The sequence below is a fragment of the Dromiciops gliroides genome, chromosome 6, assembly GCF_019393635.1.
Source record: "Dromiciops gliroides isolate mDroGli1 chromosome 6, mDroGli1.pri, whole genome shotgun sequence".
Lineage (NCBI taxonomy): Eukaryota > Metazoa > Chordata > Mammalia > Microbiotheria > Microbiotheriidae > Dromiciops > Dromiciops gliroides.
The window spans coordinates 207,624,478-207,649,382 of record NC_057866.1 but is presented as its reverse complement, the minus strand read 5'-3'; the positions used below and the strand labels follow the sequence as shown (position 1 = coordinate 207,649,382).

At 40.9% G+C, this 24,905-nt stretch overlaps 1 long non-coding RNA gene across 1 annotated transcript in view; it reads left to right on the top strand.

The window, feature by feature from the left end:
* Nucleotides 1-12,864, top strand: part of LOC122732523 — a 28,163-nt gene extending 15,299 nt beyond the window's left edge. The window contains exons 6-7 of the long non-coding RNA XR_006353627.1: nucleotides 5,057-5,132; nucleotides 12,765-12,864. This is a non-coding gene — a long non-coding RNA (uncharacterized LOC122732523). The remainder of the gene's footprint in view (nucleotides 1-5,056; nucleotides 5,133-12,764) is intronic.
* Nucleotides 12,865-24,905: the final 12,041 nt, after the last annotated feature.

The following is a 24,905-nucleotide window of genomic DNA, read 5'->3' as shown; positions in this document are numbered from 1 at the left end:
AACACATATATATATATATTTTTTTTTTAATAAAATGGAAATTATTGGCTAGTGAGCCCAAAAGAGTTAGAAAGTAAAGTGAACCAAAATAATTCATTTACAAAGACAATCCGTTCAAGAATTATCTGCCTTTGTTGAAAGAGTATGAGGGAGGGGGCAGCTAGGTGGCACAGTGGATAGAGCACTGGCCCTGGAGTCAGGAGTACCTGAGTTCAAATCTGGCCTCAGACACTTAACACTTACTAGCTGTGTGACCCTGGGCAAGTCACTTAACCCCAACTGCCTCACTAAAAACAAACAAACAAACAAACAAACAAAAACTTTAGGGGCAACTAGGTGGTGCAGTGGATAGAGCACCGGCCCTGGAGTTAGGAGGACCTGAGTTCAAATCTGGTCTTAGACACTTAACACTTACTAGCTGTGTGACCCTAAGCAAGTCATTTAACCCTCAATGCCCCCCTGCCCCCCCCCACACACAAAGTATGGGGGAAAAGAAGCAAGGCTCCGGTGTTGGCAAAAAAGGAAAAAGTGGAACCTGGGAATTGCAAGGCACAACATTTCTTTCCTCACTAGACCATTTATTTACATGTTTTTCTTCCCACCAACCACCCCAGTATTACAATACAGGCATATCTCAGAGATATTGTGGGTTCAATCCCAGACCACCACAATAAAGTAAATACTACAATAAAGCAAGGTGCACCCATTTTTTGGTTTCCCCATACATATATAAAAGTTATGTTCACATCATACCACAGTCTGTTAAGTGTGCAATAACATTATATCTTAAAAACACAATGTGGGCAGCTAGGTGGTGCAGTGGATAAAGCACCAGCCCTGGAGTCAGGAGGACCTGAGTTCAAATCAGACCCCAGATACTTGACAGTTACTAGCTGTGTGACTCTGGGCAGGTCACTTAACCCTCATTGCCCTGCAAAAAACAAAAAACACAATGTACATACCTTAACTAAAAAATACTTTATTGTGGGGGCAACTAGGTGGCACAATGGATAAAGCACCAGCCCTGGATTCAGGAGGACCTGAGTTCAAATCTGGCCTCAGACACTTGACACTTACTAGCTGTGTGACCCTGGTAAAGTCACTTAACCCTCGTTGCCCCACCAAAACAAAAACAAAATGCTTTATTGCTAAAAATGCTAGCCATTATCTGAGCCTTCATCAAATCAGAATGTTTTTGCTTGGTGGGAGAGTCCTGCCTTCCACCAGGCTGCCAGCTGATCAGGAAGGTGGGTGCTAAAGGCTGGGGTGGCTGGGGCAGTTTCTTAAAATAAGACAGCGGTGAAGTTTGCCACATCAATTGACTCTTCTGTTCACAAAAGATTTCCCTGTAGCTAGCATGCAGTGTTGTTTGATAGCATTTTACCTGCAATAGAACTTCTTTCAAAATTGGAGTCAATCCCTTCAAACTGTACCACTGCTTTATCAACTAGATTTATGTCATTCTCTTCAGTGTTGTTGTGTCTCAGGGAGTAAGGGAGGCCTCAGGAGAGGGAGAGACGGGGAATGGCTGGTCTGTGGAGCAGTCAGAACACACACAATGGTTATCATTTGCCACTCTCTGTGTGCATGGCTTGTGGCGCCCCAAACAATTACAGTAGTAATGTCAGAAATTACTGTTCCCAGATTGCCATAACAGATAAAAGAATAGTAATGAAAAAGTTGGAAATATTCCAAATATTACCAAAACGTGACTGAGACGGGATGTGAACACACACTATTGGAAAAAATGACATCGATAGACTTATTTGTTGCAGGGTTACTACAAACCTTCAATTTGTTGGTTTGTTTTTTTTTTAATGCAATATCTGTAAAGCGCAGTAAAGCTAAGTGTGATAAAATGAGGTATGTCTCTATAAATCATTGATGGGTGCTACTTCCTTTATTACATTCTTTCTTTTCAAAGCTGACTCATCAGACTGAGAAGCTGGAGTTTCCAGAGAACATGTTAGGATGGTGGGATTAAAAGGATGGCACAACAACACAAAGACTGACTGTTTATGGAGTACAGGGTACTCAGCAGGAAACAAAGTGGCACAAGATACTATAAGAATTGATTTGGGAACCCCCCCATCTTTGGCTAAAATTAGAAAACCTCAGGCGCACCCTGCCCAGCTCCCTCTGCCCCCCCCCACCGCAAGCCTCAGGCATGCCCCAATATGCACAGAAAACCTGTGCACCAGCTCCCTCCGGCCAAGCCGGAGTATGCACAGAAAAACCCCAAGCCCTGGCCAGCCTTGGGCACAGCCAACTAATTAGCTTGGAGTGTGTGGGCAGTTGCTCGAGTAACCTGAGAGAGAAGGGTTTTTTAGGAATGAGATGTAAAACAGTCGGGAGGTTGGTAGAGGGGAGACCATGAGACATAGAGCAGAGGGGAGCGAAAGAGTGACCTGAAAAGGAGAGAGGGGGTCAGTAGAAGAAGTGGAGGAGACGCAAGAAGCTCAGGGGAGGCAGAGTGAAGAGGGGGTCGTCGGTAGAAGGAGGGGAAGGAGACGCAGGAGAGTGAAGGGGGAGCGACCAGAGAAGGGAGACCAGAGGAAGCACAGGTGGCAGCAGCTACACCCACAGGCAAGAAGAAGCCCAGGGGGATAGAGAACGTTAAAGGCGAAACAGCTTTTATCAAGTTCACAGGTCGTATTTCTTGCTTTTCTTTATCCTTATCTCAAAGTTTATTCTTATCAATAAACCCTGTTTTTTGCTTTAATTGAAAGGAGGCTTTTTAATCTTGTTTCTTGTTAGTCTGGGAGAAGCAGTTGGGAAAGGGGCAGGCCCTTACAGATTGGCCCACACGGGGCTTAATGAACCTGGGGGATTTTTTTAACCCCCCCCCCTTACAGATTGGAAGCTCCAGCCAGCCAGAAGTTTACACATTTCAAGGCAGATAGAGCCTTTACTGTATGCTTCCCTGCTTTCAAGAGTGTGGCACCATTCACATTTTCTTTGGATTTCCACAGAGCTCTTCTCTTCAAGATTACGCTGTTAATGGGAGTATTTCTTATACTATATGAAAACACCCCCCAAAAAACAAATATATACAAAAACCCAGCTCAGTTGACTAATTATTGACTCAGTGATTTTTTAATATTTCCCATTTTTAGCAAATAGCTAATATTTCATTCCTCCTTCAACATTAATAGAGGATTGGTGAACAAAACCATCTGTTTGCATTTATCAAGAAATCTTGTATGACCTTAAGATATCCGTTACATGGTCCTTTCTAGAGGAAAGACTTAAAAGATTGCATTTTGTTCCACTGAGTCAAATGCTTTTTTGGTAATCAACAAGTAGAATAGAGTCTTGGTATTCTCTCTATCTTTTGGCCAGTTCTTTATTATGATGTCTTTTATGGAAAATTACTTGTGTTTCCTCTTAGATTTTCATCTGAGAAACCTTTAGAGTGAAAGGAAGAGAGAGAGAATTTTTAAAGATAACTTTTTCTTCCTTTGTATATGTTTGTATTTATTAGCCTTATTTCTTTGTTGCATATAGTTTTCTATGTACTTGTGTGAGTAGAAATTGTTTCATTCTTTATACTTGTATCGCCTGCACCTAGCACAATACCTGGCAGGCAGTAGGCACTTAAATACTTACTGATAGATAGCCTTTTTACATGAAGCTTTCATACCCTCAAAATTGTGTTGCTTCCAGCATTGATTTTGTCATTATTTGTTTGGTCTAGTCCTGCTGCTTTTCCCAACTTCATTTAAAGCATCATTTTGATTTTGTTGTGCAGTATAACAAGATCTTGAAGTGTTAGGGCCCCACTTTGGGACTTCTGTCTTGGAGAACAAAAATAGATTGTTAAAATAGGCGTCCATTGTTTGGGAATAACTAAACCAATCATAGAATGTGAATAAATGGAATATTTCTGTGTTGTAACGAATGACTAATGTGAAGAATTCAGAGAAACTTGGGAACACGTATAAAGGCTCCCCCAGGAATCATTGGCTCAGAGATTTAGAGTTGGAAGGGACTTGAAAGACCATCTAGGGCGGCCCTCTCATTTTACAGGTAAGGAAGGAGGCCCAGAGAGGTTAAGCGATGTAGCAAGTGCAGAGATGGCTTTGAAGCCAGGCCTTCTGATTCTAAACCCAGCACTTTCTCTACTGCATTTTATTCTCCTAAAGATTTTAGAAAAATCAAAACAGTAAGTATAAGGGTTGGTAGTGACGGAGATTATTTCAGTTGCCTTTTTTTAAGTAGTAATATGGTCTGTAAACTCTTCAGTTTGGGCACTTTCCACTTCCTGGGTATATATTTATATTGATTAACCTTGTCTTTATGCTGTATGTAAGGTCCTTGTGAATAGGGATTGTTTCATTCTTTGTACTTGTATCCTCAGCACCTAGCCCAGTTCCTCACACCCAGTAGAGGCTTAACATATACTTGTTAATTGATTGTTTGGATCGCATATGAACATAATGCAGAGTTAAATAAACAGAACCAGGAGAACATATACTTAATGACTGTGCCAGTGAAAGCAGAAAAAAAAAACCTAAACACTGGAATTACAATTACAACAGTTATTCCCAGAGAAGAGTTGAAGAAATGTATCTCCCTTCTTAGATATCATAGACTGGTCCATTTTGGGAGGGGGTTTTCTCTTTGTTACTTGTTTTTGTTGTGTTTTTTTTTTTAGTGAGGCAATTGGGGTTAAGTGACTTGCCCAGGGTCACACAGCTAGTAAGTGTTAAGTGTCTGAGGCTGGATTTGAACTCAGGTCCTCCTGACTCCAGGGCCGGTGCTCTATCTACTGCACCACCTAGCTGCCCCTTTGTCTGTTACTTGTTGAAAGAGATGGCTCACTTTATTAAAGGGAAAGGGGAAAGATATTTAAGAATGAAGATGATGTAAAAGCAAAGATATCAGTAAAATGAGATTTTAAAAGGTAGATTGTTTAAAAAACATTACACATTTGCTCCATTTCCCATCTATTTGCTGTCCTGTCAGCTTCATCTCAGAATGCTTTTGAAGTGACAGGCCTCACACTGTTTTCCATAGACTTACTTTCCTTCCACTGCTTTTTGCTGTCTTCCAGGGTTAGTTTAAATTGGTGTTGCTCTTGGATACCATTTTTCTCCAGTTGACAAGAAGATCAAGAATTTCTGGCTAAGGTAATTTCAGTGCTTTTTTGGCTTCATTTTTGTGGTGACTTTATGTAAGTTAAACCTTTTCAGGAATAGTGATAAATGAGGCCAATATCTTTGCTTTTTTTTTCCATTGAATAAGTCAGTTTGAAGCTGATGCAATTGTTCTATCTTTTCAGCTTTACATCTTTTCTAATTTGATGTTAATTTTTACCTTCATTGTGAACAGCCTATGGTCTGACTGCCCACACAGAGCCTTTGCCTCTGTTTTTGTGGATATCAGATCAGGCCTGGGCAAGGTCCAAATGGTAAGAGGAATTTCTGTGGATGACAAGGGTCCTCCAGATGAACCAGATTCCAGATCACATTATGCTGATTTTATGAAGCCTTAAAATATTTCAGATCCTCCTGAATAATATTGTCATTTATGAATTCCGTCTAATTATCCACACTGGAAAACTGAATAGATAGAGAATACTTGCCATCCAAAAGCTAATCTGTAGGGGCAGCTAGGTGGCTCAGTGGATAAGGCACTGGCCTTGGATTCAGGAGGACCTGAGTTCAAATCCAGCCTCAGACACTTAACTAGCTGTGTGACCCTGGGCAAGTCACTTAACCGTCATTGCCCCGCAAAAACAAAAACAAACAAAAAAAACCCAAAAGCTAATCTGTAGTTGGTCAGTCCAATGAATGAGTGTGTTGGTGGGTGTGCCTGGGGCAGGCACCGAACACCATCAGTGAGTTAGGCCCACAATTTCACAGGTGGAGAAGACAACAATGCCTTCTGCATTAAGGAGATCACCAGTCCGTTGAAGTGGCCCATAGGGCTTACAGACTGCTGTCAGCTCAGCTCTTTGTGGTAGATAGATATTGAAAGTAACCCACTTGGCAGCTAGAGAAATCCCTTTACCCAGAAAGGCTGCCTGCCCTCTTCTCCCGGGTCACTGCTGGTACATGGCAGAGGCCAGGCCATTGGGGTTCTCTCCAAAACGTTAAAGCAGATAGTACATCGATACATATGTATTATTGCACATCAGGTTTTGCCTCCCAGTATCTCTTCAGAATTAAAGAGGATTTAAACTGCAGATAAGCTCCACAAAATGCTCCTTTGGGCTTTAACAAATAAAAGCCTGTTTGGCACCTTTATGCTTCTTCAGACTTTTCTCCTCTTATTTTTCTGCTGTGTAGTGCTCATAGTGAGCATAGGCAAAAAAGACCACTGTAATAATAATTACAGCTTAAGTGGCAACAGCTTTTTTTTGGGGGGCGGGCAGGGCAGTGAGGGTTAAGTGACTTGTCCAGGGTCACACAGCTAGTAAGTGTCAAGTGCCTGAGATCAGATTTGAACTCAGGTTCTCCTGAATCCAGGGCTGGTGCTTTATCCACTGCACTACCTAGCTTCCCTGGCAACAACTTTTACAGAGGATGAAGAAGTAGATAAATTCTATGAATAATGTAGCAACATTCTTCAAACCATGTCAACATATAGTACTTCATAATTTCAATGAAAAGATCACTCTGTGCATAAGGGAAAATGGCAAGAGATGTTGAAAAATACCATTCAGGATTTAAAAATGAAAGAGGCTGGGGCAGCTAGGTGGTACAGTGGATAGAGCACCAGCCCTGGAGTCAGGAGGGTCTGAGTTCAAATCCGACCTCAGACACTTAACACTTACTAGCTGTGTGACCCTAGGCAAGTCACTTAACCCCAATTGCCTCACCAAAAAAAAAAAAAAATGAAAGAGGCTAAAGTCTTGTAGGTTATTCAGAAACCTTAATCTCCTATATAATGAACCGTTTCCTCAAATAAAAGAAGATGGTACCAGATGTGATTGAAATTGATCATATCTTAGCACAGGAAATGACTGGTTTACTAGCATGGAGTCATTTCTGAATCCTGTTGGCCACATGTGCTTGGATCATTGGTTAGATCAAAGGTAAAATTCAGCATCAGATTAGAGGAAAGGAGAATGGTGAGATAAAGACATTGCAGTTATAATAACTCCAGCCCAATCTGTTTAAATGTTGAGTCTGAAGAATAGGAAATAGATCACAATTTATTTTAAAAGTTTATTAAATAATGGTAGCTAACATGTATTTAATACTTTAAAGTTTGCAATGTACTTTATGTCATTGGATCCTCTCAACAGCCCTGTGAGGGGGGAATTATCATCCATCCCCATTGTAAATTGGGGGAAATGGGTCTGTCCCTGTGTTTTCACCCTGAGTATGGAGAGGCCTTCCCCTGGTGCTCTCAACTTCTCTGTAATAGTCTTGGCTTTGAAAGCTTCAGTGCCCAGTCCATCATCACACAGTATATATGTTGGGGCAAAACTCAAATCCATATCTCCTGACTCTTAAGATCTATCCTCTGCTTCTCTGTCCCCTTTTATTCAGAAAAAGAAGCTCAGTCCTTAATTAAGTGATTTCCTAATAGACTCAGGTCTGGTGTTAGAAGCAGGATTCAAACCCAGGCAGATGCCAGGTGCGGGGCTCTTTCCTTTTCATAAATGTTTTGTTGATATATTTAAAAAAATTATTTCCTTATCCCCACCCACTGAATAAAAGCCCCTCTTGTAATTAAAAAAACCGTATAAACAAAACACACCAACCGCTTTGCCAGATCTGGCATGTTACACCTATCGTCTAGCCCTCTGCTTGAGGAAGATCGTGAGTTTTACTACCAGGGTCATTGCTCTTTCCCTTATACCTTGCTGTCTTAAATTTAACTAATAAAAAACAGTTGGGACAGGAAATCAGAAACTCCTGGAATTTATGTCACACTTAAATGTTTGCAGAATACTTTCCTTCTGTTTCGGTGAGGCCAGCAGTACAAGGCTTGGCTTCCCCATTTTACAAATGAGGATGCTGGGGCTTGAGGTTGTGACTATAGTCCCATAGTGTCAGCCAGGATTTGTACCTAGGTCTCATGAGACCTTGTAATATGGTAGGGGAAACCTGGAAGAATTTGTTAGGATATAAAATAAGAGGTGGTGATGTTTATTTTGATTTATATTTTTTTGAAGAAGTAAGCATCCCTTTGTTCACTCAGTGATACATATGATATCAAAGTAGTGGAGAACCTGCTTCAGACAAAAAAAAGCTATTCCCATCAAATCTGTCCTACCCTCTCAGGCCACAACTCCCCCTGCTGTCCTCCCCTCATTCTTTTTTTGGGGGGGTGGGGGTAATGAGGGTTAAGTGACTTGCCCAGGGTCACACAGCTAGTAAGTGTCAAGTGTCTGAGGCCAGATTTGAACTCATGTCCTCCTGAATCCAAGGCCGGTGCTTTATCTACTGTGCCACCTAGCTGCCCCTCTCCCTTCATACTTGCTGCTGTTGCTGTGGCCACAGGCGTCTGATGTAAGAGCCCGCACAGTGTGGCTCCACCAGAAAGGCTTGGACTTAAGCCCATTTATAAAGCAACAATAAAATTTGGATTATGCTCATATAAGCAGACTAAATAAGCAAAAGAAGTGATGTTGAATAAGGTGATTAAAATTAGGACGGGTTAATCAGGAAAGGCTTCTTCAGGGTGGTGAGTTTTGAAGGAAGGCAGGCCTTTTCTTAATCCTGATTCTCCTTGAAGGTGATACCAAGATCTGGTTATTCACTCCTCCCTTAGCTTTCCTTGGTTTCTGTTCCTCCCATTTTTTCTCTTTCAATTTACCCTCCGAGAGAGGGGGAGAATTTGGAATTCAAAGTTTTAAAAATAGACGTTAAAATCGTTCTGACATGTAATTGGGGGAAAATGAAATACTTAAAAAAAACAAAACCAATTTCCCCTCCAAATGCTGGCACCCTCCCAAGAGTGACCCAAGTTCCCTTTTCTCTCCACATTCTTCCTTTGTCACTTTACAATCACTCTTCTTTCTGCATCTCTAAAGCCCCTTTTCTTATGGCCTGTTTAGCATCACTCTCTGGTTGTTCCCCTAATGCCTCAAATTCATTACCTTTCCTCAGGTTCCTCCCTCCTGATTTTCTATTTGTTAGTGGCAATCATTACTACTCTCCAATAAGGTTAAAGACCTTGGTGTCATCCTTGATTCCTCCCTGTCACTTGCCTCCCACAGTTGTCACATTATTTCTAGTTCTGCATCATCTTGCACTTGTCCCACTGTCTTTATCCAAGTTTAACAAGCCCGAATTACTTTTCACCTGTGCAATACTTACTGTCTATATGTAATTACAGTCTTTTGAAGACTAAGTTGCCGGTGAGGTGTTGATCTGCCTGGACAAAAGGAAATTTCTCTTTTTTTTAATCATAAAAGTATTTTTATTATTTTCCAGTTACTTGTAAAGATAGTTTTCAACATTTGTTTCCATAAGGTTTTTAGTTCCAAATTTTTCTCCTTCCCTACCTTCCCTCCCCAAGACAGAAAGCAATCTGATATAGGTTATATATGTAACAATCACATTAAACATATTTCTGCATTAGCCATGTTATGAAAGAAGAATCAGAAAGGAAAAACCTCAGAAGAGAAAAAAACAAAAGTAGAAACAGTATGGTTCAGTCTGCATTCAGAATCCACAGTTCTTTTTTCTGGATGTGGAGAACATTTTTCATCATGAGTCTTTTGGAATTGTCTTGGATCATTGTATTGCTGAGAAGCTAAGTCTATCATAGTTGATCATCATACAGTATTGCTGTTACTATGTACAGTGTTCTCCTGGTTCTGCTCATGTAACTCAGCATCAGTCCACTTAAGTCTTTCCAGGTTTCTCTGAAATCTGCCTACTCATCATTTCTTACATTCCATTACATTCATATACCACAGCTTGTTCAGCCATTCCCCAATTGATGGGCATTCTCTCAGTTTCCAATTCTCTGCCCCCACAAAGAGAGCTGCTATAAATATTTTTGTACATATGAGTCCTTTTCCCTTTTTTTATGATCTCTTTGGGATACAAACCAGCACTGGTATTGCTGGATCAAAGGGTATGCACAGTCCCATAGCTCTTTGGGCATAGGTCCAAATTGCTCTTAAAAGGAGATTTATTTCTTTTCTTTTCTTTTCTTTTTTAGTGAGGCAATTGGGGTTAAGTGACTTGCCCAGGGTCACACAGCTAGTAAGTGTCAAGTGTCTGAGGCCAGATTTGAACTCAGGTACTCCTGAATCCAGGGGCTGGTGCTTTATCCACTGCGCCACCTATCCGCCCCCAAAAGGAGATTTCTTAAAGAGGCCTTTCTATCCTGATCAAAGCACCCTCCTCATAGGTCAATTTAAAAACCCCACAACAACGTGTATATCACCAGTACTTTAGTATGTAACGATTTATAGACATCACACAGGGAGAGCTGGCCTAGGAGCCAAGAAGACCTTGGGTTTGAGCTCTGTCTCTATGCTCGTCACTTCACTTCTCAGTGTTCTAGGTACCTCTGTAATATTCTCTCAGGTGCAGAGAAGAGGCCGACCCACATTGGTTTCCTCCCCTGGAAGTTCCCCATACCCTTGAAGCTCTCTAGCCAATATCCCTTCCTCTGGTTCTCTGCTGCCCAAATACTGCCACACTACTGCTGAAATAATCTTTCTCAAGTGCCCCTCTATCACCATTCTCCTGCCCAGAAACCTGTAATGGCTACTATCTACAGAACAAAGTTCCTTGTTCTTGATTGCTGACCATTCCCAAATACAACAAATGTTTTCCCACTTCCAAAGCTATTCTCTTCCTCTCCATCTGGAATGCCTTCACATCTATAAGAAAACATTTTACCCATTCTTCAAGGTCCACTGTGAATCCCCTCTATTCCATGCTTTGCACATCCCTTCAGCTCAAAGGAATCTGTTTCTTTTCTGTGGTCTCACAGTACTTTGCTCATATTCCTGTAGCATTTAACAACTTACATTATATTTTAGATATTTGTATATGTCTCGTGAGTTTAGAGATTGTATAATTCATAGAACCTTGGAGTGGGAGGAGACCAACTAGATCAACCTGTACTAGGAAGGGAAATTATTCACTTTCTCCTCATGACGGCATGTGAACAAGCAGTCCTGGAGCCCTCAGAACACCTCATAGCCAGGAAACCCCACACTTCTTAGAAAACCCCAGTTGTTAGGATTTTTTTCTCCTCATATTGAGCTGAAATTTGCCTTGCAGCAACTTTTTGTACATGACTCCTAGTTCTGGTCTGTTGGCAGAGTATGTCCCGTCCCTTTCCTAAACCCTTCAAATCTTTGAAATAAATCGTGCTTTCCTGAGGTCTTTTCTCCTCCAGATTAAGCTGGGGGTGGGGGAGGTTGAGGGGAGTCAGAGCATGATCATCAGATTTAGAAACTATAAGGATCTTAGTAAAGTAAAGTAAGAGAAGAGCAAAGGAGAAAGTGTGAGAGGTGTAATGAAGAAAGAGGAGGCTTGAAATAGTTCTTTCACAGCATTTCAGGAATAGCATCCACAAGTCCTTTTACTGCCCCATCAGGCAGGTGACTTGAACTCTGCCTTCCTTTGACTCTTGCTCAATGTCTTCTCTTTCTCCCCATCTTTAACTGTTGAGGTCCATCCTTTAAAGCCCAACTTAAACACTGCCTCCTCTAGGAAGCTCACCCTGATTCCCTTCCTTCTCCCAGATAACTTGTCTTTCCCCTCAGACCTCACATAGAAACTTGTTTCAGAACCATCTAATATTTATTGTATAGCATCATTCATTATAGCTGTTTTGCTATCATCTATCTCTTCTCCTCATTAAACCAAGCTTGTTGAAAGGAAGGACAATGGCATATAAATGGTGTGTCTAACCCAGTGCCTAGACTAGTTCTCTGCATGTAGTAGGCACTTGTTTGTTGACTAACATTTCATATGTGTAAGACCAATGAATCCTTCCTTGGTTTCCCCCATGAATAAAGAATGACCTTCCTTGGACCACTCCGAGCACTTTGTCTTGCCTCTTTCTAACAAGCTAATTAATCCATCATTGTATACCATTTTTGTCTGTGTTCTGTGAAGGCAACAATGATTTAGAAGCAACGTTGAAAAGTGGAAAGAGGGCTGAAATTGGAGTTGGAATACTTGGGTTCATATCCCAGACCCAACGCTTAACTGTCTGTCTTACTATAAGTTGTCTCAGATCCCTGAGCCCCAGTTTTCTCATTTATAAAATAGACTTAATCCTATTCTCACCTGAGGGAAAAGTACTTTGTAAAGCCAGAAGAGTTCCTTAAATGTAGAGTTCTCTGCACAAAAACACTTAATACTGAGCTGAATTTGGAGCTCAGTGCCTGGCCCAACACTTTGCATACAGCAGGAATTCAATGAATGTTTGTTGAACTAAGATAAATTCAATTAACATGGATTTTATACATTTATGTATGAAAATAAGGAAAGCCTCTCTATGCAAGTAATATTCATATTTTTTGTGTGTCCAGCCACTGTTAAAATTCAGGACCAGATTACCAACTGGCAGCCATCCTTTTGTCACATGAAGTTTGAAAGAAATGACAATGAAAAAAATAGTTCTGGAGTTCACCTGATGTGATTTGAGGACAAGTCAATTTATATGTAATTATTTCTGTGGGCTCAAAATTTGTGCCCGCTTTGTGAGATCTCATTATTAATAGAATCTTCGTGTAAAGCTTTCTGACAAGCCCCACACTTCCTGAAATATATTATGTTTCATTATTTCTTCAGATATTGTCTACTCAAGCTTCCTTTCCTTTTCAGTGAGTAAAAATAAACCCTGGAAATCAGAAGAGTAATTGAATGTGCCCTCATTCACGGAGGCCATGAAGGCAGTTCATTTTGTGGAAGTTGGCTCAGATTCCTCATCCTCGCTTTGGTTGATTAAAGAAACTTCTGAAATCAGTGATTTTCATCCCCCAAAATGAACAGCTTTGTAACGTAATCAAAGGAAGGCTGAAACCACCGAACATAGTCCCGCCTAAAGACCCCGCGAGCTACCCCGAAGATGAAAGAAGTGTGTCGTCATTAGCCAACTGTCATTCCTAACTCTCTTCAGAAGCTTAGCATTCCAGTGTTCCTGTGTCCCTGCTTAGCGCACTTTACATGCTAGATGATGGTTTTAAAGGTGTAGGGACGTTCCATTTTTATGAATTAAATCATCTTTCAAATCTAGTAAAAGCTGCTGTTTAAAGAAATACTGCGGTCCACTGAAGGGTCCTTTCGCAAGTGCTGATATTTTTATTAGCTTCTAAAAAGGGGACCTCCAGCCTCCTTCACCATCTGTTCCAGCTCGTCCTTACCATTCACTAGCTGAGCTCCGGTCTCTTCCTGCATCATCCTCCTCTTTCCCTAAGGCCCAGCTGGTCGGCCATGCCCTTCAGGGAACCTTTTCTGCTTCCCCTAGCTGGAGGCGATCTCTTCCTCTGCACACTTTCTCAGAGCTCTTTATCTGCTTTTGTCCTGGGGATGATGTCTCCAGTGCCCATCATCTGTAAAATAAGGGGCGGGGGTGACTAAATCATCTTTGATCCCTTTCAGATCTTTATCACATACTTTTTTTTTTTTTGGTGAGGCAATTGGGGTTAAGTGACTTGCCCAGGGTCACACAGCTAGTAAGTGTTAAGTGTCTTAGGTCAAATTTGAACTCAGGTCCTCCTGACTCCAGGGCCAATGCTTTATCCACTGTGCCACCTAGCAGTCCCTATCACTTACTTTTTAAATTATATCATATAAATGATATTTTCCCTTCTCCCCCATTAGATTGTAAATTCCTCAAGTATAGAATTGTTGCTTTTCAACTCTGTCCTCCTTGCCCAGATCACAATATTGTACATAGTTGGTGCTAATAGAATTGAATTTGTGGAAAGGAGGCTCCATTCTGCATTGACTCTGTACTATTCAGTAGCCTCCTGCTTGGTTTCCCCATATCAGTCTACCCTCCGTGTAGTAACCAAAGTGATTTTCCTTAAGTGCCTATCTATCTGTGCACTGCTCTGCTGAAAATACAGTGACTTATTATGTCTAGGGTAAAATGTCAATTCTTCTAACATTTAGAACCCTTCACAACCTGACCCCAACCTACCTTTCCATCCTTATTACACATCACTCTTTTACTTGATCAACAATCCAATCTGTGGTCTTACCATTCTTTATATATGGCACCCTATTTCCCATTTCTATGCCTATGCACTGCCTCTCCCCCATATTCAGAATGTAACCCTTCCCCATCCCTGCCACTTGGAATCCCCAATTTCCTTCAAGAATTGGCTTCAACTCAGAGATTCCACTGCTAGGCATACACCTTCAGAAAGTCATTGATAAAAAGAAAGGCCCAATATACACCAAAAGGTTTATTGGGAATAAGCATTTCTTTTTTCTTTTTTCTTTTTTTTTTTTAAGTGAGGCAATTGGGGTTAAGTGACTTGCCCAGGGTCACACAGCTAGTAAGTGTTAAGTGTCTGAGGCCAGCTTTGAATTCCGGTACTCCTGACTCCAGGGCTGGTTGCTCTATCCACTGCGCCCCCTAGCTGCTCCATGGGAATAAGCATTTCTTAAGTACCTACTATGTGCCAGTTACTATGCTAAGTGCTTTGAACTCAGGTACTCCTGACTCCAGGGCTGGTGCTCTATCCACTGCGCCCCCTAGCTGCTCCATGGGAATAAGCATTTCTAAAGTACCTACTATGTGCCAGGTACTATGCTAAGTGCTTTATCTCCATTTTACAGTTGAGAAAACTGAAGCCAACTGTGGTTAAGTGACTTGTCCAAGGTTACATAGCTTGTTAATGTCTGGAACTGGATTTGAACTCAGGTCTTCCGGATTTCAGGCCCAGCACTCTATCCACTTCACCATCTAGCTGCCCCAATGAGTGTGTGTGTGTGTGTGTGTGTGTGTGTGTGTGTGTGTTTTGGGGGTGGGGTGGGGCAATGAGGGTTAAGTGCCTTGCCCAGGGTCACACAGCTAGTAAGTGTCAAGTGTCTGATGTCAGATTTGAACTCAAGTCCTCCTGAATCCAGGGCTGGTATTTTATCCATTGTGCCACCTAGCTGCTTCCCCCGCCCCCCAATGAATTTTAGTAGTGCTTTTTATGGTAACAAAGTGGATAGCCATTGATTGGGGAATGGCCAAAGAAAATATAGCACATGAGTGTAATGTTACAGTACTGTGCTCTAAGCATAGCAGTATGGAAATACTGAGAAGCCTGGGAACACTTAGATAGACTGATGCAAAGTAAAGTTAAGCAGAGCCAAGAAACACGGTCCCACAACAGTGTAAGTGGAAGAAACAACAACCTGAAAACAATCAAACAGGAATTTTGCAAAATACTAGAGAATGAGCTTGACCCCAAAGAAGTGCTATGAGAGAGCATGTCCCCCTGCTCTCCTGTAGAGGTGGGAGATGTGGAGGAGGATTCATGGGTCTGGAATGTTGCGTATAGTGTTAGATTTTTCAGTGTATTGGGTTGGATTTTGCTGATTCTTTTTTTCTCTTCCTCTTCTTGAAAAATTCTTTGTGACAAGAGAAGGCTCCTTAGGAGGGACAGTGGGTATTATTCAGGGAGAAATTTAAGTGGTATATATAAAAAAGATCAACAAAATTTTATCTTAAGATGCCTTACATTTTAATAATTTACAGGTTGGAGAAACAAGGTGGGGCCAGATCTTGGAGGGTTTGAAAGGTAGATGGGCGGGAACCATTGAAAGTTTAGGAGTAGGAGAGTGACATGACACAACAATGTTTTAGGAAGATCCACCTGTCAGAGCTAAGCAGATTCCTAGAGTTAAGAAAATTGCAGTCAGGATACCAACTCTCGTAGTAATCTATTTTATAGATTACTCGTAGAAGTGAGGAAGATGATATTGGGAACAGAGAAGAAAGAATAGATATGAGAAATGGTTCAACGGGAAAATCAGCAGCATGTGATAACTGCCTAGATATGGAACGTGAAGGAAAAAGATGAGCTGAATATTTGCCAAAGTTTCAAGCCTGAGAGATTAAAAACACACTAGGACTTTTAATAGATAAGGAAATACAGAAAAGGAATTTGGGAGAAAAGAGGAGGCGATAGAATAATTGAGTCTCATTTTGGAAATACTGAATACAAGTTGACAGTGGTACATTCAAATAGAAATTACCGATTAGACACTGAAGTGACAAAACAACATAGATTACATAAATATAGATAACCACATTGATAAAGACAACAGATAAATGTGCTGTGGTTTTGTATGGGTTTGAAAGATAATAACCTGGGGACAGCTAAGTGGCCCAGTGGATAGAGCATCAGCCCTGGAGTCAGGAGGACCTGAGTTCAAATCCAGCCCCAGACACTTGACAGCTCACTAGCTGTGTGACCCTGGGCAAATTACTTAATCCCAATTGCCTCACCCACCAAAAAAAAAAAATATAATAACCCTTTTAGTCGACTTTGTTCTTATTGTTTTAAGATGGTTAACAGTCTACCTTTCTTGGTTGGGCAGTATATAAGCAAGTGTTAAATGGTGTGGTACAGATTAATATTCTCTCTACTTTTTGAAACTCTAAGCAGAGAGCCATGCAACATGTGTTTTGGTTTTGTTTTGTTTTGTTTTTAAACTTGGGGCAGCTAGGTGGCACAGTAGATAGAGAGCTGGTCCTGGAGTCAGGAGTACCTGAGTTCAAATCTGGCCTCAGACACTTACGAGCTGTGTGACCTTGGGCAAGTCACTTAACCCCAATTGCCTCACCAAAAAAAAAAAAACACCAAAAAATTTACTGTAGATTAGCACATTTCAGTGTTGTAATCAATTAAATTTTGACTGTCCAGCATAGTTGATCTTATGATTTTATAATTATTGTGCTATACAGTAATTGGTACAAATGGGAAATATTTTACCTCAGTGACTCTTATGAATTTACAGGGTTTTTCCTTCTACTTTCACTTGTATTTATAGATAGTCTTGACATAGTTTTCTGTCGCCATGTACAATTTTATTGTAATCCCAGATACTAAAATCCATCAGAAGATAGATTTCCCACTATCTAATGTTTCCTATGCTTTTACCACTCTATGTGCAACACGTCCAGCTTTTCCTAGGCCTCACTTCTACATGGAGTCCTTGCTTCTACTAGGACTCTTTCCATTGGGGACACAGTGAAACAAATCTGATCAAAGAAATACACCTTTGTGGCTCTTCTCTCTCAGCAGAACGACGTGCCTATGGGTACCTTTCTTTGCTTCTTGATCATGTCCTGGAGCTCCACACTTCCTAACTTTGCTGTGATTCTGTTTCACTGCCAAACCCCAGTCTATCCCCATGAAGATTATGATACTATCAGGGGACTGGCACTTGTGTAGAAGACATCACCCTGCTCAGCTGACATCATTCCCCACATGGAAAAGGCTGGGGAGCCTGCTTCTGGGAGAGTTGTGGTGGTGTCTGATGGAAGGACCATGGGAGACTTTGGAACATATGGAGACATTCAGAAACTGGCTGTGGTCTGCCATCCACGTGGGAATAGCAGCCTCTGGTTGGCTTCCGTGGCAGCATTCAGAAGGCTCTTGTTCAGCTTGGTTGTCTCTGACTTGGTTTGGCAGACTTTTTGTGGTCATTGTTCTTGGGAGAGGAGAAACAATAGTGTAAGCAGAGGGGCCTTGGGCCCTCTCCCTTTAAGGCTTCTGTGTGACCCCACTGATCAGTAATTAATCAGCAAACGCCTGTCAAGCTCCTGCTACGTGCCAGGCACTGTGCCATGTACCCTCCAGAAGGCTCCTGGTTTTCTGCTGTGGCATTTGTTGTTTTAGGTGAATGTGACCTTGTAAGCTTTGGAAGGGGAGGAGAGGGAGCTGTCTGGTTGTCCCAGAGTTCAGGGGGCCCAGGAGTTGAGACCATGTTAGGCTTTGCAGCCCGCCCAGTATTGAAGGCCTAGGAAAAGAGGAGAATCCTTTGGAACCCAGCCCCGCTGTGTGTGACAAAAGGACTTATTCGTTAACCATGTTGGACATGAACTTATCGATGCTGTGTAAAAAGTGTCAGTCCAAGGCTACTTTCCCCCAAGACTGGGGTGTTAGAGGGTAGAGTGTACACATCTAAGATCCTGAGAAGAAATATTATTTTTACTTTGGTTCTTGCTATATTGAAAGCAAATGCCCCCTTGTAAAAAGATAATAGGTGTTAATGGTTCAATGGAACCGGAGTGCTAACAGTTGATGGTGGAGGAACACAGCTGGAATGGAGGCTTTAGCTGATTGCATTAGAAAAAAGACATCCAGCCCCCAGAATTACCCTGCAGCCCTAAGCCTGGCTTCTGTTATGGCAATCCTGCATCATGTTTCCTACATGTAATAAAGAGCTCTCAGGAGCCCTTGGAGACGTTCTCTCCCTGGGGCTTTTGGATTCCTTAGCTGGTGGGATCCTAAGGAAATGGGCCATTTTCCCCCCTTTGTTTTAAGCTGTAATTGGATCATCCTTTTCCATGTGTGTTTCCCTTAGAAGTCACTTCCTTTGGGGATGCCTTTACACAAATTTTTACATTTGTTGATTGATTGAATGAACAAATACTGATGTTTGCTGTTATTGATTCCTGATCTCAAGGCTAATAGAGGAAATATTCATTTTGCATCACTAAAATGTTATTGGTGCCTAGTTGGGAAGTACTTATCTTTGGAGAAAAAAAAGAAAGAAAGGGGGACAGCTAGGTGGTGCAGTGGATAAAGCACCAGCCCTGGATTCAGGAGGATCTGAGTTCAAGTTTGGCCTCAGACATTTGACACTTACTAGCTGTGTGACCCTGGGCAAGTTACTTAACCCTCATTGCCCCACAAAAAGAAAGAAAGAAATGCTCATCTTTTTTTTTTCTTTTAATAAAGTAAATTTTTATTGCTACCTTTTTTTTACATCATGTACATTTCCCAGTGTCTTCCTCTCTCAACTCTTGCTAGAGAGCTATCCCTAATAATAAAGAATTTAAAAAGAGGAGAAAAAAGTTCTGTAAAACTAACATATCGAATAAGTCTGACATTTTACTCGGTGTTCCATATCCATCTATGGTCCACCATGGGATGGGAAAATGGCCAATTTCCCTAGGATCCCACCAACTAAGGAATCCAAAAGCTTAAGTCCCAGGTAGTGAATGTCTCCAGGGGCTCCTAAGAATTCTAAGAGCCCAATTTTATTGACTCTTTCTTACATGTAGGAAACACGCTTTTTTATTTCTTATTTCCTCCAGTGGGTTTTTTTTTCTTTTTTAAACAAATATTTATTATCCCTTCTACTGCTACCCTCCCCACCCTCAACCAAAGAATTAATGAAACATTTTTCTCTCTTGTCTTTCTCTCTCCCTGCTTTAGGTATCAAGATCATATTTGTATAATAGAAAACAATTTGGAGGGGGCCTTTGTCTATTTTTGCACAAAGGTTTTGTAATGTTGGAATTGCCTTTGAATATCTGAAAGGCTTTACTTTTAAATCCATCTGGTCCTGGGTTTTTTGGGTTTTTTTTCCTTTTGGAGTTCATTTATGGGTTGTTCAGTTTCTTTACCTGACACCGGATTGCTTAGTCTATTTCTTATTTTGTTAATCTAGGCATTTAACATTTTTGTAAATATTCACCCATTTCCTCCACATTGCTAATTTTTTTCTTTTTTTTTTTCAGGGAAATGAGGGTTAAGTGACTTGCCTAAGGTCACACAGCTAGTAAGTATCAAGTGTTTGAGGTCGGATTTGAACACAGGTCCTCTTAAATCCAGGGCCAGGGCTTTATCTACTGTGCCACCTAGCTGCCCCCACGTCTAACTTTTTTAACATATAATTTGGCAAAGTACTTTCTGACAATTTCCTTTATTCTCCATTTGTCATGAATTGCCTACTTTACTTTTTTTTTTTTTTTTTGGTTTTTAGTGAGGCAATTGGGGTTAAGTGACTTGCCCAGGGTCACACAGCTAGTAAGTGTTAAGTGTCTGAGGCCGGATTTGAACTCAGGTACTCCTGACTCCAGGGCCGGTGTTCTATCCACTGCGCCATCTAGCTGCCCCCCTACTTTACTTTTAATGGCTTTATTAGTTTTTCCAAAAACATCTTGTCCTACTCTTTTTGTTTTTGTTTGTTTGTTTGTGGGGGTTTTTTCGGGGCAGTGGGGGTTGTGACTTGCCCAGGGTCACACAGCTAGTAAGTATCAAGTGTCTGAGGCTGGATTTGAACTCAGGTACTCCTGAATCCAGGGCCTGTGCTTTATCCACTGTGCCACCTAGCTGCCCCCTTGTCCTACTCTTACCAATCCAGTGAAGGGAGGGAGAGAGTGTTGCTTTTAATTTTACTAGTCTTTTTTTTTCTGACTTTATACTTTGTTGCTTAGCTATATTTTTCTAGTTGCTTTTAAACAGGCATAGACTTCTTTCTGTCTTATTGTGAGTTCCTCATGAACTGTAAGTCTGTTGGTTAGCATTTGCCAATGTGCCCTGGAAAGCCCTTTCTTGGACCCTCAACCTTCACCTTTAAGAACTTATTTGACCGAGTCTGTAATTTTCTTTTGAAAATAAAATAATTATTTTTTCAAATGAAGATCTGTTTTATTTCACACCCAGCTCCCCACTCCCTTTGAGAAGGCAAGAAAAACAGAATCTTATGTTATAAACATATAGCCAAGCAAACTTCCCACATTGGCCATTCTCCCCCAAATATTTCTCAATTTTCACTGAGTATATCACTTCTCTATCAAGAGGCGGGTGGTCTATTTGATCAGAGTTCCAAAGACTTTCATAGGTAATTGTCTTTACAGTATTTTTGTTATTGAACATATCAGGAGTTGGCAAACTTTTTCTGAAAAGAGCCAGAGAGTAACTCTTTTAAGTTTTGCTGGCCAAGAGGCAAAATCAAGGATATTTTGAAGTCAAATAATGAGGGAAAACAAAGTTTAACTCATTTTTTATTGTTGAGATTCAAAATATAATAATAATAATAATCAAGTACTTTTTTTGTAATTTAGTATCTACTGATCAGAAGAATAGCATTCTTCTGATGGGGTGTAATATATTTCTTAATTGGGGTTCAAAAGTTCTCTATCGTCAAAATTGATTGCAAATGTTCATCTGTTAATGCTAATTTATTTCATCTTTGAAAATGTTTTTTTTTTCCCCCACAGAGCTAGCTGCTGCCAAATACTGATATCTGTCCATCAGCACATGATTTTAATTGACCATATTTATTTCCTGTAAGGCATTTATAGAATTCTATTAGATTCTTCTCTTGTTTTTTTGTTTTTTTGCAGGGCAGTGAGAGGTAAGTGACTTATATGTTAAAACATGTCATTATCTAATTGTTTTGTTTTTGCATTGTTTTTGTTTTTGTTTTTTTTGCAGGGCAATGAGGGTTAAGTGACTTGCCCAGGGTCACACAGCTAGTTAAGTGTCAAGTGTCTGAGGCTGGATTTGAACTCATGTCCTCCTGAATCTAAGGGCAGTGCTTTATCCACTGTGCCACCTAGCTGCCCCTCACCATGTCATTATCTTACAGATCAATCACTTTCATTTGAAGGTTAGGTGGGAGCTCCTCATTTGCACAGTTAAATGGATTTTGAAATATGGAGATTTCCTTTTCACTTGCATTCAGGTCTGAAGAACACTTCTGCCACTGTAGTTTGGGCTTGGAAGATGTAGCTGCTGCAGATTTGTATGGAATGGAGAGCTCATTGCTTGTTTTAGCTTCTGATAGCACAAGAAAGGATATACATGTAAAGCAGTTGGACGTTACTTGTGATTCAGACAACATTAGTTGTCAATCAGTTGACTTTTCTACAGTATGTTTCCCATATAAACATTGTTCTACCATGCAATTTTAGGTTGAATTCATTAAGAAATATTTTCAAGGCCACAGTAGAAGCTAAAGATAATTTCCAAAGATGCTCAGTGTTCTATAATAATTGTTAAGAGTCCTTCTCATTCAGAAAATTTTCAATCTCTGGCCTGAGCTCAAAAAATTGTAATAAAACTGTCTTTCCTCTTCTTATTTTGACATTATCGATATGCACTGTTAATTTAAAAAAAAAAGTTGTGGTACTGTAATATGCCCCGCATTTCAAAAACCTGTGGAATTAGAACTGCCTCGAAGTGATTTGTAGTGTGCTTGAGTAGGAGTTTAAAGTGGTAAGAGCAGCTATAGACAATACATAAATAAGCATGGCTGACTGTGTTTCAAGAAAATTTAATTGAAAAAATGTAAACATTCTTAGCTCAGCAGCCATACAAAAACAGGTGGTGACTATATGGAATTTACAATAAAGAATATTTTATCTTTTTAAAAATTTGTAAATTGCATTCTACCCATCCTTTTAATCAGTCAAATTTATAATAAATTAATGTATACATGTGTTTTAAAGTGGTTGCATCTATACATAAGTGCTTATGAAAATTGCACATATACACATACATTTTAAATGATTTCATGTCTATAAAATATATATGCACTCATTTTCTTTTTCTAGACAGCTGGTTGTTAAGCATTTACCAAAACACCACTGGGTTTGCCCCTGGCCAATCCCCAATCCCTAGTGTGCAGAGAATTCTGTTTTTCTAAGCCAATTTAGGATGGAAGTATGACTCGTAATTTCTTTCTTGGATTTCCCAATCACCACCCAGTCTGCTTCATAAATCTTCCTGGAAGAGGTTGGTTGGGAGGAGCTCAGCTATTTTTCTTCCTTCTTAGCTCCCTAGTCTGATATTTTCTCTAACTGTGCCCCTTTGTCCTGTTGGGATTGAAATTCCAACAGAACCAGCTTTGAAGCAGCAGGGATCTGATGGGGGGAATTTGGGGTGTCCTTTGAAACAAAGAACCAGAGGAAATTTGCCTGGTCTGCTAACAAACCGATGGTACATAGACCCCTAGAAAAAATTTGGTAAATCTTTTGTAAAAAAGGACATTTACTAATTTTGTCAAGACCCCAGTCAAATGATTTTATGCACTGGGGAATCATGGTAGTGTTTTCACTTGGGACAGTTGGTTTCTTCTCTGAGGGGCAAGGAGGTGACTTCCAGGTATCCCTAAGGCTCTAAGGTTGAGGTAAGAACTAAAGAAAAGGAAACATGACTTTTCTTTTCGTTGGAACTCTTCTGTGATTAAACATGACCTGTTAGCTTGAGTCCAGAACAGAAGGGGAAAGGTAAAATTCTGTACCAGTAAGCAGTGATTTTTGGTAAACTGTGCTAAGTATTCTCTCCTGAATATGCAAACCTTGTATGTGGGGACAATTGTGATTGTTTTGCCTGTACATGTGGGATTTTATGTGGTCATTCTGTAGTGCCCGTTTTAAGGCTTTTCCCAGTATAGCACTGGGAAAGCAAGTGAAAGGATAATGCTACCTCCCCGGGATGCCAGAGGACTCTTCTGAATCGGGGACGTGTTCTGTGTCCTTGTATACAAAACACGCCACATCCAAAAGACTAAGCAGATTTTTCAAATGGGAAAAATGTCTTGGAACAGTTGTCAAACTCAGAGCAACTAAAGAGAGCAGCCCAGATGAAAAAATGCAGTTGGGAAATGTTTAACAAAATAAACAAACATGAAATACAACATAGATAATGTTAATTTATGGCTTTCTAGGTCAATATGTGGCCCTTTTGACACCATTATTATGGAAGATTAGTGTTCTGGCCGGAGTATGCTGGACTAGAAGAGTTGTGTGTGATGGATGTACCTTGGGGACATTCCTATGCCTTCTGTAGCTGGTTCTCTTCAGCCACGGGGCGGACCACTTTGCCTGCAGTGGCACAGCTGGGCCTGGGGAACATTCAAAGAGACCCCATTCAGCCATGGCCTCTCCTTTGGGGCCGAGGCTTCTTAAACCCTTTGTCTCTCCCACTGCCTACGTTTTGAGGCTGTTTGTCAGGCCCAGGCACTTGAGAAACCTTGTCTCTCTTTGCTACCAGTTCCGGCAGAAAGGCCTCTTTTCTCTAGAAGTTCCTCTAGTGGGATAACTCTTTCAGTTAAGACATTTCCACCTGCTGTACTCCCTTGAGATTCTTATGTAGATGAGGAACTGCAACTCCGACTGAATGCAGTCTTCACCCTGGAGGCCCTTTCATTGTCTTGCTGGCCTTTTCCTTTGTAATTAAGATATTCCTACCTCCCACGCCTTCTTTCCTCTGAACCCTTTCCCCTTTATTTTCCATATTTCGGTCTTTTAGCCTTTCTAAACCTACTCTTTTTGCTGAAGTCTTACTGAGGCACTTTTACACTCATATTTATAAAAGCCAGCTTCACAAAGCACTCTGCCCACAATTCAATAACTTACTGCCGTGGAGTAGAGGAGATAATAATGGGCTGGCAAGCATGTCGGACACCAGTCCTGCTTTTCCAGCTCCAGCTGGTAGTGTCAGACAAATGACTTCACACTTCTCTGCCTCAGTGGCCTCCTTTGTAAAATGGGGCATTGGACTGGTGTGTACGGTCCCCTTCACTCTTTAATATTTTGCCGATTTCATGACTCACTTGGCTCTTTCTCATCTCAGTATTTCTATTTTCACCTCCTTAGGGGTAGGATGAGAAATGTCAGAAACCCCAAAGTAGAAGATCCACTAATGAAAAAGGATGAACGGGGGAAAACTTCATTGACTTCAGTCTTGCTTGGAATTGGAGCTGTTCATTTTCATTTGTAGATAGACAAAATCAGTTCTTCACAGAAGTCATTTTAAATTTGAACTTAAACACACATTTCCACATACACCTCAGAACACAGGAAAGAGGACTGCATGTGAAACTCAATCTCATTTTACATGGTTTGCTTTAAAAAAAAAAAGTATACAGGGACAGCTAGGTGGCACAGTGGATAAAACACCAGCCCTGGGTTCAGGAGAACCTGAGTTCAAATCCAACCTCAGATACTTGGCACTTGCTAGCTGTGTGACCCTGGGCAAGTCACTTAACTCTCAT